Source organism: Bos mutus, chromosome 14 (genome assembly GCF_027580195.1).
Source record: "Bos mutus isolate GX-2022 chromosome 14, NWIPB_WYAK_1.1, whole genome shotgun sequence".
Taxonomy (NCBI): Eukaryota; Metazoa; Chordata; class Mammalia; order Artiodactyla; family Bovidae; genus Bos; species Bos mutus.
This window is the reverse complement of record NC_091630.1, coordinates 40,344,796-40,358,419: the sequence shown is the minus strand read 5'-3', so window position 1 is coordinate 40,358,419 and position 13,624 is coordinate 40,344,796. Positions and strand designations below refer to the sequence as shown.

Genomic DNA, 13,624 nt, shown 5'->3' with positions numbered 1-13,624 from the left:
CATGGTACAGTATCTGAAGCAGTTAATTCCTGCCATTTGATAGCTTTAATTTTTGCTTTTCCCCTAGCACCCTCAATACTTACTGACTTCTATGAATAAAAAGAACCAGGCATACATATGTCTCTTTCAATTATGGTTTTCTCAGGGTATATGCCCAGTAGTGGGATTATTGGGTCATATGGCAGTTCTATTTCTAGTTTTTTAAGGAATCTCCATACTGTTCTCCAGAGTGACTGTATCAATTTATATTCTCACTAACAGTGCAAGAGAGTTCCCATTTCTCCACATCGTCTCCAGCATTTATTGTTTGCAGGTTTTTTAATGACGGCCATTCTGACTGGTGCAAGGCGATACCTTACTGTACTTTTGATTTGTATTTCTCTAATAATGAGCAAAATTGAGCATCTTTTCATGTGTTTGTTGGCCATCTGTATATCCTCTTTGGAGAAATGTATATTTATGTCTTCCACCCATGTTTTGATTTTGGGTTGTTTGTTTTTCTGGTATTGAGCTGCATGAGTTGATTGTATATTTTGGAAATTAATCCTATGTCAGTTGTTTCATTTGCAATTATTTTCTTCCATTCTAAGGGTTGTCTTTTAATCTTGTTTATTGTTTCATTTCCTGTGCAAAAGATTTTAAGTTTAATTAAGCCCCATTTGCTTACCTTTGTTATTTCTATTACTGTAGGAAGTGGGTCAAAGAGGATCTTGCTGTGATGTATGTCAAAAAGTGTACCCCAGTGTTCATTACAGCACTTTCTACAATAGCTAGGACATGGAAGCAACCTAGATGTACATCAACAGATAAGTGGATACAGAAATTGTGGTACATATATACAATGGAATATTATTCAGCTATAAAAAAGTATGCATTCAAGTCAGTCCTAATAAGGTGGATGAAACTAGAGCCTATCATACAGAGTGAAGTAAGTTGGAAACAGAAAGACAAACATTGTATATTAACACATGTATATAGAATCTAGAAAGATGGTACTGATGAATCCATTTTCAGGGCAGCAATGGAGACGCAGACATAGAGAACAGCTTTGTGGGCGTGGTGGGGGTGGGGGAAGAATTGAAAGAATAGTATGGAAACATATACATTACCATATGCAAAATAGAGAGCAAGTGGGAATTTGCTGTGTGACACAAGGAGCTCAACTCAGTGCTCTGTGACAACACTGAGGGGTGAGGTGAGGGTGGGAGATGGGAGGGGGGTTCTAGAGGGAGGGGACATACCTGTGGCTGATTCATGTTGATGTATGGCAGAAACCAACACAATAATATAAAGCAATTGTCCTACAATTAAAAAACAAAGAAAAGCACCTGGCAAGAGTACTTTGATGGATGAAGGAAACTAAACTATTATAAGAAACTCCAGTAAGTACAACTTCATAGAATTAAAACTATAGTAGGAAGGACAATATGGTATGTTATGGGATTGTCCCAAATTACCACACTTAATCCCCACTTCCACACACAAATTAAAAGACATAATTAAACATCTACTTTGGCTCTTATGGACAAGCCTATGTAATAGCCATTGTTCTCCTTATTTCAAAAAGAGAAAACACCAGGCTATGAATGGTAGGATCCCAGGCCCAGTCTCTTCAATCACAAAACCCCTTGCCTTCACAGTCATCCTGGTCTTCTGGCTTTCCTCATCTTCTCATACTCCTCTTAACATTACATGAACTTTTACCTCCAATACCTGATACCTAGCAAGTCCTTCAACTAATTATAAATTATTAAGGCTTAGCATGTTCTCTCTTTCAAGGTATTTATTATTATTTCTTAACATCTGTACCAGATAACTTCACATCATCTGATTATAACCTCACAATAATCTTCCTGCAGTTGAGATTCTAACCTTCTTTTTACTGTGAATCCCTTTGACAATCTAGAGAAGCCCATCTAAATCTTCTTAAAATAACACTTTTAAACTTATAAAATGTAATATATAAATTTCAAATAAAACTAAATGCTACTGTTTAAAATATTTTAAAATTTTATTTACTTTGGCTGCACTAGGTCTCTGTTGCTGGCTCTAGTTGCAGTGAGCAGGGGGCTATGCTAGTTGAAGTGCACAGGCTTCTCATTGTGATGACTTCTCTCGTTGCAGAGGATGGGCTCTAGGGCATGTGGGCTTCAGTTGTTGGGGTCCTTGGACTCAACTGCTCAGCTGCATGTGGAATCTTCCCAGACCAGGGATCAAACTCTTGTCATCTTCATTGACAGCCAGATTCTTAACCACTGGGCTACAAGGGAAGTCCCTAATTACTAATTTTTTAATGCAGTTATTAGAATAACTTACAAACAAAATTTGTGATTTGGAAATGTATCGGCATTTAAACTCATTAAATAACAAGATGTAACAGAGATTCTATTAACTACTATACTTAAAAATAGTTGTTGTGGGCATAGGTTAACAATTCTGATACATGTGCATGGGAATTGAATAATTAAATAGATGGTGGATGGTGGAAGCCACATTTCTCAATACTAAAATATGAATTTATGGATAAATAAGAAGAGAAAGCTAAAATAATCTGTTAATGGATTATAGTGCAGATATCAGTATATACTCAGCTCAATATAGGTGTATCAATTTGTTATTTAGTCACTAAGTTGTGTCTGACTCTTTGTGACCCCATGGACTATACCCACTAGGCTCCACTGTGCATGAGATTTTCCAGGCAAGGATACTGGAGTGGATTGCCATTTCCTTCTCCAGGGGATCTTCCCAGCCCAGAGACTGAACCTGCATCACCTGCATTAAAAGTCAGATTCTTTACCACTGAGCCACAGGGAAGCGGATATATTAATAGCTATATACAGAAATATTTATTGATATGTGTATATCCATGGGTTAGTATAGACATATATTTCTTTGCTCTCTCAGTTAAGAGAACCTAAAGAAATAATATCCCATTAACAATCAGCACATCTAGAGCCCAGATTTTGGTTTCTATTACCACTCTCCAATAAAAGGAACCAGTGTTCCTTAAAGAACTGGGGCAGGAAATACACAAAATGAGCCTGGAGCATCTTCTGGTACCAGAAAGTCAGAAAGTGTTAAATACACCCATACACACACACGATAAACACTAGTACATACACATGCACACACACACACACATCCAAAAGGTGTATGTCAAAAAAAGATAGGCACCAATAGAGAAAGCTCCCAATGGTGAGAACTGGAACAATTTAAACAACAAAATAAAATACTACTGAATTATAACCCAAAGTATAAAATAAATATTCATGTATCTATACTGATATAAATAAACAATTGAATTAATTAATATTTAGGGGAAAATAGAACTTCCTAGGTGCTTCAAGTGGTAAAGAACCCACCTGTTAATTTAGGAGACATAAGAAATGTGGGTTCGAACTCTGGATTGGAAAGATACCCTTGAGGAGAAAATGACAACCCACTCCAGTATTCTTGCCTAGAGAATCTCATGGACAGAGGAGACTGATCGGCTACAGTGCATCAGTAGTACATTACAAAGGGTCGTACACAACTGAAGTGCCTTAGCACACAGACAAATCTGCTATGCAGAAGAATTCCAAATAGTGTATGTACATACTCTGTTCTCAAGGAGGTGAAGCTAAACTCTCCACTCCTTGGGTGTGGGCTTCAAATAGTGACTTCCTTCTAACAAGTGAAGTATGGAGGGGTGAAGGAGTAACTTTACCGAGGAGAAATCTGAGACACTACCTCAGCCAGGTTATCAAGGTCAACATCAGCAGTCAAATCACAATGATAGTATGTACCCTTGATCTGATGTTATAAAAATGGCACTTTATCTGAGTATTCTCCCAATAAACCATAATCCCAGTCTTATCATGGAAAAGCATTAGACAGATTACATTAGTGAGGTATGCTACAAAATCCTTGATCACTACTTCTCAAACCTGTCAAGGTTTTCAAAGACAAGAAAAGCCTGAGAAACTGTCACAGCCTGGAGGCGCCTAAGGGACTTGATAACTAAAGGTACCGTGGTGTCCTGGATGGACGCCTGAAACAGAATGAAGGACGACAGGCAAAAGCCGAAGAAATCTGAATAAAGTACAAACTCAAGTTAATATTATTGTATTAATATTGGCTAGTTACTTGTAACTAATCTACTTTTATAGTGGAAAGTGCTAATAATAGAGGAAACTGGGAATGGACTACAGGAGAATTCCAAACTATTGTTACAGGGAAGAATCTGTTTCTTTTACTTTACCTCTGTTTCCCATCTCTTTTATTTACTAAAAGGCTACTATTTATACATAATAGCCTGCCTCAGGGAACCCTGCCCTTCTACCTGAATGTTAAACCAAAGTGTCTTTGTTCAGGGAAACACCTTGACTGTGTCCACAGGAGAATGGTGGCTTGGTTGCTATGTCCAACTCGGGACCCGACGGACTGTAACCCACCAGACTGCTCTGTCCATGGGATTCTCCAGGCAAGAATACTGGAATGGATTGCCATTTTCTCTCCAGGTAATCCCCCAGACCCAAGAATCGAACCCAGGACTCCTGCATTGCAAGAAGAATCTTTTACCAACTGAGCTAAAAGGGAAGCCCAAATGAGAACAGCTGCAAGAAATAAGAAATTAACACATCTCTACCCTGAGGCTGGTCATTCCAGGAGATATTTGTGAGATAAATGGCCTTTTTACTTTACTTCCTCACTTTTTGTGTTCTATAAAAGAACCTGGAATCCAGACCCTGGTAAGATAGGTATTTTGAGACATTAGCCTGCCATTTTCTTGGTCTGCCAGCTTTCTGAATAAAGTTGTTACTCCTTTCCTCAACATTTCGTCTCCCAACTTATTGATCCGCTGTGTAGTGAACAGACTGACCTTGGACTCAGTAGCACTATCTTAATTTTTTCTGTATATCTAAAACCATTCTAAAAATATACAGTCTATTTATTAAAATAAAAAACATAATGATGATTTGAGTGTAACATCAGGAGTGATATAGCCATGCGTTCCTGGAAATAAACTCACTCAGAAGGACAATGCAGATAGTGGAGTGCAGTTTATTATACCGGCAGGCCCGAGGCACAGTCTCCTTTTAGCCAAGGACCCGGACCAGTTTTTGTGAAAACCTTATATACCCTAAGTGTGTGTGCACAAACCTGCCTCCCCAAATTCCCTGAAACTAGCTTGAACAAAGGAAAAAGAAAGATACAATCAAAGTTAACCTGTGATTCATACGGCTTAAGCCTAGATAGTTAATAGTGGATAATTAATAGGCCTGTGGTCATACCCCAATACGCATAATAGAATGTATGATTCTATTCAGTTACACAGATAATTCAGTTCTGTTCAGTTCAGTCACTCAGTCGTGTCCAACTCTTTGCGACCCCATGAATCGCAGCACGCCAGGCCTCCCTGTCCATCACTAACTCCCAGAGTTCACCCAAACTAATGTGCATTGAGTCGGTGATGCCATCCAGCCATCTCTTCCTCTGTCGTCCCCTTCTTCTCCTGCCCTCCATCCCTTCCAGCATCAGGGTCTTTTCCAATGAGTCAACTCTTCGCATGAGGTGGCCAAAGTACTGGAGTTTTAGCTTTAGCATCAGTCCTTCCAATGAACACCCAGGACTGGTCTCCTTTAGAATGGACCGGTTGGATCTCCTTGCAGTCCAGGGGACTCTCAAGAGTCTTCTCCAACACCATAGTTCAAGAGCATCAATCCTTTGGCGCTCAGCTTTCTTCACAGTCCAACTCTCACAGCCATACATGACCACTAGAAAAACCATAGCCTTGACTAGACGGACCTTTGTTGGCAAAGTAATATCTCTGCTTTTTAATATGCTATCTAGGTTGGTCATAACTTTCCTTCCAAGGAGTAAGTGTCTTTTAAGTTCATGGCTGCAATCACCATCTGCAGTGATTTTGGAGCCCCCCAAAATAAAAATAATTAGGGTATTCTTTTAGGTGATTGAGAGCCCCGGGGCTCTTCCTTCCGGGGGCCTGGTTTTCCAGTTGGTATGTCGTTTCCATAGGTACTGATCATAGAGCTCAAAGTCCACAGTTCGGCCCAAGATGGAGTCCTGTTTTCAGGATAGAGCCTGTTGTGCTTCCTCCTTCAGGATACTTTGAGATAGTTATAAAAACTGCAATAAGAAATTATCTGTGACATATACTAGTGACAAAGTCACAGGCATCCCAATACTTTTGTGGTTTGATGTCTGCATTTATAGTTAAAAGAAATGCTAAACATTGTTTCAGCTAGAGATTAGTGAAATCAAAGATGTAATATTCCCACCCAGGCTACAGACACCTTTTGATACATATCCCCTGCTCTTTGGTGGTATTCATGGTGTAATTTTATGAAAGTGAAGCTCAGAGAAATGAATTAGGTTGTTTTAGCTTGCATTCTAGGGTCCAGAATCCTGAGTCTCACTGGATTCTGTTTGCTACACTATCTCCTAATTTTGGAGCCGCTAAACAGAGGTTTGGGGATTCTCCCTAGATCAAGCCTTGGCCTTGTGCAATTACACTCTTTAGGTTTCTGGACAAATTCAAGCCTAAGACTGGCCTAGACCTGTTATTGTTGTCCATTCACTAAGTTGAGTCTGACTCTTTACGAACCCATGGAGCAACTCTAGCATGCCAGAATCCTCTATTCCCCATTATCTCCCCGAGTTTGCTCAAATTCACGTCCACTGAGTCTTGGCGCTATTTAACCGTCTCATCCTCTCCTGACATCTTTTGCTTTCAATCTTTCCCAACAATAGGGTCTTTTCTAATGAGTCTGCTTGCTCTTCACATCAGGTGGCCAGAGTATTGGAGCTTCAGCTTCAGCATCAGTCCTTCCAATGAATATTCAGGATTGATTCTCTTGACTTACTTGATCTCCTTGCAGTGATGGGCAATTCCAAAAGGAAGGTGAGTATAAGAACTTCACTCACAGAACCCGTGTCCAAGAGCCTTTCTCATTGGGACTAACTCAACATTGGGAAAAGAAACCCTGGTTTAGCTGTACAGAGGACATCTCTTTGGCATTTTTTTTTTTTTCTAAATCCTCAAATTGTTGATCTAAACAGCTTAGGAGTGGGAGGGAGAATGGAAGACTAAGAGAGAGACAGAGATACCTGCTAATTTAAAGAGAGAAGGGCTTATATGCATAGATGCTTATATTATTCCCAAAGCAATTCTGATAAAAATCCTTTAGGAAAGAAAGAGATGCAGCCATCTGTTAATGGGGATTCGGCTTCTTTGTTTCCAAATGTTATAACTCTCACCAGAGCAGCCATCCCACGTGAGGCAGGGCTGGTATGGGAGGTATTAGAGGGGAAACATCTGTTCGCTAAGTACTCTACTGAACAGCAACAAAATCCTGGGCCTCCCTGTCTTTGCTTGAGTGCTTTCTCTAGCTGGTCCTACTTCTCCACTCCTCTGGGAGTTTCCTTTTGCATTACGTAGGTGAGAGAGCAAGAAGTCCTGGCTTTCATAATTGTGAGTGGTTTGACTGTGTGTGTACGTGCGCGAGTAGGTGTGTGTGGGCGTGTGTGTGTGTGTGTTGGAGGAAAGTGGAGCCTGCTACAAAGGGCTTAGAAATCTAGTTGCCAATTTAAAATATTTTCGGAGTGCTTGAATGCTAGCTCCAAAGCGAATCCCACTCTCAAATTCAGCAAAATGAACAATACTGATAAGGAAGATGAAGAGGGTGGGAAACCCACACGCCGGAATGGAGCTGTCCATGAGGCGGCAGTGACAGGGGAGCGCTCGGGGGAGAGGCGCTCTGCAGAGAGAGTCTCTCGGCTTCTTCTCTCTCGGTCCACCTTCCGGCGACCCTTCTTCGGTAAAAAGAATTCATAGAAAATAATCCGAAAGCCGGGAACCCGGGAGATTGTCGGGCGCAGTTTCTGGGCGCGGGTGCCCGCAATCGGGAGAGGTCCCTCTCCCCCCGCGGCTGGCGCGGAGTGTGGCGATCCGGCCCGGGGCGGGGGATGACTTCATGCGGCCGGAGCTCGGCGGCGGGAGCGGCTGCAGCAGCTGGCAGGTGGGGTGGGGGCCGGCCGAGCTGACCACGCAGCGCCCGGCGCGGCGGCACTGCAACCCGGGGCAGCGGACGCCTGGGACGTGCGCTGCCTCGATCGCACCCCAGAAGGTAAGCTGCCGGGCTATCATTAGCCTCGGCCCCGCTGCGCGGTGCTCTGCGCTTGGTTAATGATGGGGTTTGTGATACCCTGGGAAGAAGGCGATTGTCCCTGCTGCGTTCTGTATTGGGGTGAAGGAGCAACAATTGGAAATGTTAATCAAGTGCTTGGGATCGGAGGAGCGGTGTTTTTGGGCAGACAAAGAAGGCGGTCAGTCTCTATATTCTTATTAAAGATAATCGACCGTTGCAATGCCAGACTCACTTAGATATTGAAAGAATATTCAAAATGTAAAATAATTTTGAGTTGCACTTTTAACGTTGGTGCCTTCAACCTTCGCTTGGGTGTTTTCTGGTTTGTGAGCAGCAGGTCCTTGGCAGGAGCCTGGAGAAGTCATAGAAAATCTTCCCTCTTCTTTTGCCTTCCTCCGTCTTCCCCCTTTCCAGTGCTCAGAATGGGTTCCATGTACATTTCGACGTCAAACGCCCGCTTCAACACCTAACCCTTAGAAAGAGTCTCAGATTAGAGGTGAAACTTGCCTTCTGGAGTTCAGGTTGGGTTGTGCAGCACTTGTCTCCACTTTTCCCTTCATTTCTCTTGTCAATCATTTAGTTGATTTTTTTACCCCCCGTGGATGCTGTGGCTATCCACCGGCCAGCTCTTGTCAGCCCCTGTCCACCACCTCTTTTCCATGACTGATTTTGTCAAGGACTCAGAAAGGGCATTGCCCTCCACCACGTTTGGATTGTTACTTGTGTCCTTCCCCCAAATACAGGGCATGAAAATAATCCTTTCAGTACAGTACCAACATGGTTCCCGATAACTCGCTTCATTGGAGTCACTGCAGCTACCCTAGACGGGTTTCGAGGACAGCAGAATCCGTTGGGCTGTGAGAAAGAGAGCTAGCTATACCTAACGTATTTTGCTGCTGTGCCTAAGAATAGGTGGAAAGTAGGGATGTGAATGCCAGCCTATCCCGTTTTTCTTGAAGCCTTTGTAGAAGGTTGTGAGACACCTAGCTGGGTAGGATATGAAGCAAGTCCTCCGGCCAAAGCAAGCACTGCGTTTGTCCTAGGATTCCCCCAATACCTCAAAAGAGTTTCCGGAGGCTTTCCCCACAGGCAGTGAGAAAGCCAGGGGAGCTGGCCAGTCTAAGCCTCGGGTTATTGGGGCATCCTCAAGTTTTTAGGGGTTCCGACCTCGGATTTCCCCACAGACGCCTTGCTACTGAGCTCAAGTGCCCATTCCTGTGGCCCACCTAAGGACGTGCATTTGAATGATATTCTGTTAAATGGTTAAGATGGCTGTGATGGGAATTGCAAATGTGCCACTTCCCCGATGGAGAACAGTTGAAATAAGCCGAACTGTGGTGTCTGTGTTAATAATATTCTATTTAGAAAGACATTTATTCTCTTTACATTTGAAATTATAGAGACAGTTTGACTTCGAAGCCCTGCAATTTTAACACATTGAGAGAGGAGATCAATGAAAAAGAGGACCAGGGTTTTATAGCTAAAAAACTGACCTCTGCTTACCTTTTTTTTTTTTTTTAATACGGCTTTTAGACAAAGATACTGGTTCTGCAAAATCATGTTACCTCTATTATATATCATTATTGTTTTTCTGTTTACAGATTCTCTATTTATAAATACACTGTGGAAAGATTTGAGTTGGTTTCTTTGTTCCTACCTTCAGTATATGAGGCAGAAGGAGTAGGGATGGGGGGTGGAATTTCACTCCGAGTGGTCCACTCCAGGAACTGTTCCTCTGAATCATGAAAACCTTTGGACCGGAAAATTTTTTGTCTTGTTGTTGTTGTTATTATTATCCGTTGAATGTGATTTGGGTTTGAGATATTAAATTTTCAAGATTCTGAAATTTTGACACAGGCACATCAACTAGACAGGGAAACAAAGAACAAAAACAGCAAACCCCTTTCTTTTACGACCTTTCATACCTAATTGTAAAGTATTTAACCATATGAATAATTATTCTGAATAATAAGTGAAAAGCATAGTAAATAATATTTCATTTTTAAAATAATAGCCCATGGTCTATGAAATACAGGTTAGTGCAATTGATCTTAAGTACAATAAAAATTTCTGTAATTTTAAGAGGCATATTTATGTTGAAGATAGCACATGAAAATATGCTAATGATGGTTAGAAATTGAAAGTGTCTTTTACTTGGTTTCTGAAGAATCTGAATTGTTTGCCAAGAAGTGGGTCAGGACTAGGGCACTGGTGCTGCCTAAAATCATCTTACCTGCCAGTGATTTTAGAGGTGAGATGAGGCACTAAGTTATAGATTACGGTTGGAGAAGCCTTTAGGGAAGAAAGAAAACCAGATAGAAAATAGAATTTCCTATTGTAGTGCAACTAAGTAAGATAAATAAATTTAAGGGATTTCTGAACTTGGACCTTGTTACATTTAAACAATTTCTGAGGAAAGTTTCTAAATTCAAAGCCTTGGGAAGAAACAGTTGTGTGATATCCTGACTGAAACTGATTTATGACTTTATTTCTTTTTTTAAAAAATGTTTCCCAGAGAAAGGAAAAAATAATCGCCTGGTATTAAGGAGGAGGAACATCAAATAGAAGGGTGTGCACTATTAGATGTTAAATGAACTGTAGGAATGCTTTGTAGTTTTGACAAGATAGATTTGAAATCAGTCTGTTGCTTTCCAATCAAGTAAAAATGTATTTAGTCTGGTGGGTGGTCAGTGTTATCTGTAACTTTGTTGTCATTATGTATGCATGCTCAGTCATGTCTGACTCTGTGACACCTTGGACTGTAGCCACCAGGCTCCTCTGACCATGGAATTTTTTTTTAGTTTTTTACAAATCCCCTTAAATTACCCCATGACCAGCCTAGACCAAGTAGTCTTTATTCCAGTATGTGCCCCATGACATCACACCCCTATGTCGTCTTTGTTCCATTCACTCGCATGTTGAAAACTTACTCACATCTTATACTGCTTCTTCCATGAAGCCTTCTCCATAAGCCTACCCACGTTCCTTTGTGTCTCAGATGTGTTTCTCCCTTGTTTGAATTCCTATGGCATTTTCCATTTTGGTCTGCCCTTTAGTTTGAACATGATCTGCTCTTGTAAAACAGCCATAGAGAGCAGAGTCTGTGACTAACAACTTTTTATTACCTGCAACTCATAATACAGTGCTTAGCTATATATATGCAAACTAGATGCTCAGCAATTTGATTTTAGTGAAGAAATTAGTTATTATTTTCCAGGGGTGTATATCCACCTACTCTCATAGCCAAGTTGGGTGTGTGTGTGTGTGTGTGTTTAGTCACTCAGCTCTGCTGACTCTTTGCAACACTATGGACTGTAGCCCACCAGGCTCCTCTATCCATGAAATTTTTTCCGGCAAGAATACTGGAGTGGGTTGCCATTTCCTTCTTCAGGGGATCTTCCCAACCCAGGGATCAAACCTGCATCTCTGGCGTCTCCTGCATTGGCAAGCAGATTCTTTGCTACTGTGCTACCTTGGAAGTCAAAAGCCAAGTTAGGCTCTAAATAATGTCTGCAAGTACCACTTTACTTGTTTAAAATCCTTATATAATGAATAAATAGTGAAAGTACATTCAAATAGTCATATTCAGCAAAAGTTATTGTGAACTTACATGCCCTTAAATGTATATTGGCTCATCCATATTAAAAAACATAGTAAGCATCATAAAACAAAACTTCCACTTATCTAAAAAGTCATTACCAAGACCCCTGTAATATACAATGAGCCTTATGCTTATACTTTCTTCTAGCAGTTTCATAGTGTCTGGTCTTACACCTGAGTCTTTAATCCAATTCAAGTTAATTTTGTGAGTGTTATAAGATTTATTGGTCCAGTTTCTTTTTTTACATGTGAATATCCAATTATCCCAGAGTTCCCTTATATGTACCTTTTCTCTTTTCTCTTGCTGCTCTTAAAATTCTTTCTTTGTCTTTGATTTTGACAATTTAATTACAATGTGTCTCAATGTAGCCATATTTGAGTCCAACCTGTTTGGGTTCTTTGGACCTCATGGATCTGGTATCCATTTGTCATCCCAGGTTTGGGAAGTTTTCAACCATTATTGCTTTAAATATACTTTGTGTTCCTTCTTCTCTTTTCTCCTGGAATTCCCATAACATGTATATCATTTATTCTTTTTCTTTTGTCCTTTCATTGGGTAATTTCTAGTGTCTTATCCTCTAGTCTGCTGATCCTTTCTTCTGCATGGTTGAATCTACCTTTGATACTCTATTGAATTCTTCAGTTCAGTTATTGTTATTGTACTTTTTAATTCTAGTATTCTTGTTTGTTTGTTTTTAATATTTCTATTTCCTTGTTTAACATCTTGTCTTGTTCACTATTATTTTTCCTTATTTCGGTTAGCTGTCTGTGTTTTTTTTTTTTTTGTAGTTCACTAAACTTCCTTAAGAGGATTATTCTGAATTCTTTGACAGTTCCTAGATCTTTACTTTTTTAAGGTCATTTATTGGAGCGTTATTAGTTTCCTTTGGTGGTGTCATATTTGCCTAATTTTTTGTGATCCTTGATTCCTTACATTGGTATATGGATATTGATTAATTTGGCTCCTCCTCCAGACTTTACTGGTAATTATGTTCAGTAGTATATGGGGTATGAATTCGTTTCTTGGCAGGACACCAGGACAGCACACAGAACCTATATATATATAGCTCACTGTCTGGGGACCCAAGTCAGGCAAGAGTGTGCACTGAATTCCCTGGTCAGATGAAGACACTGGTTTTGCTTTGCAGATGGGGGTTAAGTGCCACTGTATCTTGGGCTGTTGAATGGGCTATATAGCTTCCCATGTGCTCTGTTTAGACTCTTGGTTGCTCAGACTGAAGTCTTTTTTTCCAGTGATGAGTAGGGCTATGAATTAAATTCCCTGCCCAGGCACAGCAGCAGGAGAAGCAACTTTAAAGACAGTAAAGCTCTTTTGTTGTCTTAATTCAACCTGACCCACGCATCAGGTTCTGACTGAACAAGGCCACTGGCTTTTTTTTGCAAACTATCAGCTGTGCCTTCTCTAGGTTTGCTGACTGCTGGGCCACACAATTTCTAGGAGTTGTCACCAACCCTTCTAGTCATTCGGGGCAGGAAGACTCCCTTCACAGATTGGAGATGGGGGGATGGGTGGAGATGGGGAAGGGCCACTCTAGCTACGCTTAATTTCTTAAACAGTTGCCCCAGTTGGGAGGAGCTGGGAGCTACTCTCAGCCTTGGCTAAGAGTTAATCTCCCTGCCTAAGCATAGTATAGGAACCCTCCACACCTGGGACTCTTTGCTTTGGGGTGATTGCTCTGTCTGCCTGCCTCTTGGTTAGCGTGCCATTGGACCACACAGCTTCAATGATTTATTGCCAGCCCTTTTGTTCAGATGGCCGGAAGACACTGTCCACATTGGTAGGCTGTGACTGTGCTCTTTCCCTGGGGGTAGGCAAAGCAGGCTCTAGGGCTGTATGAAAATCAGGTGGATCTGTA

The 13,624-nt window shown here is 41.1% G+C and overlaps 1 protein-coding gene across 1 annotated transcript in view; it reads left to right on the top strand.

Annotated features, from left to right (window-relative positions):
* The first annotated feature begins 7,974 nt into the window (after positions 1-7,974).
* Positions 7,975-13,624, top strand: part of PKIA (cAMP-dependent protein kinase inhibitor alpha) — a 97,911-nt gene continuing 92,261 nt past the window's right edge. The window contains exon 1 of the mRNA XM_070382216.1: positions 7,975-8,126. The gene's annotated coding sequence lies outside the window, so the exon portion shown is untranslated. The remainder of the gene's footprint in view (positions 8,127-13,624) is intronic.